General features: G+C 47.7%; 1 protein-coding gene across 1 annotated transcript in view; it reads right to left on the bottom strand.

Annotated features, from left to right (window-relative positions):
- The window catches only part of fibcd1a (fibrinogen C domain containing 1a), an 88,311-nt gene extending 88,209 nt beyond the window's left edge, over nucleotides 1–102 (bottom strand). Inside the window, exon 1 of the mRNA XM_062543906.1 lies at nucleotides 1–102. This exon is cut by the window's left edge and continues 130 nt beyond it. The gene's annotated coding sequence lies outside the window, so the exon portion shown is untranslated.
- Nucleotides 103–3,302: the final 3,200 nt, after the last annotated feature.

Here is a 3,302-nt window from a genome sequence, read left to right as displayed (position 1 = left end):
GCAGTCTTAATTCACTTGCTCCATTAACACTCAACCGAAAAGATTCACTGAAACTAAATAAAAAAAGACTACTTCTCTACGTCTATGTCTACTCTAGCTCCGGTCGGGAATCTAGCAGGGTGAAATACATACTTATGGGACCGTTCTCCGAAAGAAAAAGACAGTTGCGATTGGAATTTCCGTGCAGCTCTGTTGAGAGGACGCAACAAACGGTCCGATGATTTGTCGTTACTCCTCGGAAAGATATTGTACTCCCTGCGTCTTGTAAGTGATAACGGGAAAGATCCCAGCCTGTTTACATATTAGATTAAGGATTTAGAGTCTAAGGATCCCACTCGCACGCACAGCCGTTGCTGGTGCCACTCCTGGCGCGCTTTAGGTACTAGACACGCGCGTGCCCTCGTTGAAGCTGAAGAGCTCTGGCGCCGGCGGGAAGATAAGCCTTCCTCGTTCTGGCTCGTGTGAGACGCGCAAAGCAGCTGACTGCTCAGATTTCGATGCCCGGAAGCTGTGTCCCAGCTTCAGCGCCGGTACGGTACGGAGAGCAACGGAGAGAAGTCGGAGCGTCTGTGCCTCGTGCTGGACTGCGCGCATCTACTCCCACCTGCTCTCACAGCGCTGCATCCTCGAGACCCCTGCCTCTATTGGCCGGGCGGGAACACAGGAACAGCCTGGGGCTGAGGAGAGGAGATACAGTGTTTTTAGGATGGGAGCGGGGTGTTGGTTACACCATCGGTGCATTAACGTAGACCTCTGAGATTGTTGTTCAAATGGGACATAACAGTTATTTGAAAAGGCATTTACACATTGAAATATGAATTCATCATATAAATAATAGCAACAGTTCCAATCAATTAAGTTTTTCTGCCTACCATACGTTCAAGCACACACTGTAGCTGTGCTCTGCCTCTGAGGCAGCTGAATTATTAATTACTAGAAAATAAAACCCTGTGTAGCTGACACTGATTCATACCAAGCTCAACACCTCAGCCCAGTTCCTAGAAAAGGAGTGCTGTGTGGAAACAGATCACCTTGAAACCGCTGAAGCAGCTCTTTCCTGACCCAGTATCCTGCCGTTCCCCTCCCTGAGTTTCCTCTGCCGACAGACATTAACACACAGCTATCTCTCACCGTTATTCAAAATACACATAACACAGTCCAGTCCGAAAGGATGAATTGAACAGTTACTGGTGTTTTGTTTTCCTGGCCTGACATCAGTCACATCACATTCAGTGCCAAAGGGATGAACTATGCTGGAGCAGAACAGAGCGCGAGCGCTGGCTTCAGGCGCTAGATGGACGGCTGGGAGCGGCGGGGAACTATTCCATCAGACCCCACGGCACCCCTCTGTCATGTAGGCGGGAAATTGGAGGCGATTTGAAGCACAGAAGGGAGCTTGTTCACACACACACACACACACACACACACACACACACACACACACACACACACACACACACACACTCACTCGTGTTGCGCGGACCATTTAACAAGGCAAGGCTTTCGCCATGTTACTTTGCCCTTGTGTGTGTGTGTGTGTGTGTGTGTGTGTGTGTGTGTGTGTGTGTAGGGGGCAGAGAGAAGATGTTTTATTTTCTTCTAAGGGGGCAAGTCCTTCTAGGGAGTCAGTGAAGGTACTACATTAGAGGCTCAGAGAGTCGGTTCTACTACATTAGAGGCTCAGAGAGTCAGTTCTACTACATTAAAGGCTCAGAGAGTCAGTTCTCCTACATCAGAGGCTCACAGAGTCAGTTCTACTAAATTAGAGGCTCAGAGAGTCAGTTCTACATTAAAGGCCCAGAGAGTCAGTTCTACATTAAAGGGGCTCAGAGAGTCAGTTCTACTACATTAAAGGCCCAGAGAGTGAATTCTACTACATTAGAGGCTCAGAGAGTCAGTTCTACATTAAAGGCCCAGAGAGTCAGTTCTACATTAGAGGCTCAGAGAGTCAGTTCTACTACATTAGAGGCTCAGAGAGTCAGTTCTTCTACATTAGAGGCTCATAGAGTCAGTTCTACTACATTAAAGGCTCTGAGAGTCAGTTCTATTGCATTAGAGGCCCAGAGAATCAGTTCTACTAAATTAGAGGCTCATGCTACCTCTGGGATTCACATGACTATTACGGGAGTCTGCGCTGATCAAACAAGAGACTCTCATCCCTACAACCCTCACCCCTACGGCCAGTCAGTCAAGACAGCGAATAAACGATTTGTTCATAGCAGTAATTGATTAGTTAATGGTGCATTGACTTCAGTTTTACCAACATCCCTGTGCTCTGATCCTGTTCCTGATCGTGATCCTCATCATGTAGAAGAACGGGCTCTGGTGACGCTCTACTTTAACCGTTAAAGTTAGCCGTGAATCGGACTTGCTCAGCCAGGCTGCTGCAGATGTCCTTGCTGAGAAAGGAGCAGCAATGTAAAGATCAATGTAAAGATCTCCAGCCTGTTTCAGCCCAGAGCGCTGTAGGTGGAGGTCTTGTGATGGCACTACAGAGAGCCTCTTCAGTGCAGTCTACCTCACACCAAGAAACCCCACACACACACACTTCCACAACAGTCCACCTTGTAGAGGAAACCGAAAACAGTCGTTAGCTTCTGCCCCCATGTGGTAGGCTCTAGGATGGAACATGCCAGAACTCTGCTTTAAGTGGTGGAACATGCGGAACTTTCCTTTAAGTGGTGGAACATGAGGAACTCTGCTTTAAGTGGTGGAACATGCGGAACTGTCCTTTAAGTGGTGGAACATGAGGAACTCTGCTTTAAGTGGTGGAACATGCGGAACTGTCCTTTAAGTGGTGGAACATGAGGAACTCTCCTTTAAGTGGTGGAACATGAGGAACTCCGCTTTAAGTGGTGGAACATGGTGGAACATGAGGAACTCTGCTTTAAGTGGTGGAACATGAGGAACTCTGCTTTAAGTGGTGGGACATGAGGAACTCTCCTTTAAGTGGTGGAACATGAGGAACTCTCCTTTAAGTGGTGGAACATGAGGAACTCTCCTTTAAGTGGTGGAACATGGTGGAACATGAGGAACTCTGCTTTAAGTGGTGGAACATGGTGGAACATGAGGAACCCTGCTTTAAGTGGTGGAACATGAGGAACTCTGCTTTAAGTGGTGGAACATGAGGAACTCTGCTTTAAGTGGTGGAACATGAGGAACTCTCCTTTAAGTGGTGGAACATGAGGAACTCTGCTTTAAGTGGTGGAACATGAGGAACTCTCCTTTAAGTGGTGGTTGCTCTCTCCAATCTCATCCATCAGGTCAACAGCTCTAATCCAAGAAGCTGAATGAAGAGCCAG

The sequence above is a fragment of the Sardina pilchardus genome, chromosome 8, assembly GCF_963854185.1.
Source record: "Sardina pilchardus chromosome 8, fSarPil1.1, whole genome shotgun sequence".
Taxonomy (NCBI): Eukaryota; Metazoa; Chordata; class Actinopteri; order Clupeiformes; family Clupeidae; genus Sardina; species Sardina pilchardus.
This window is presented reverse-complemented; position numbering and strand designations above follow the sequence as displayed.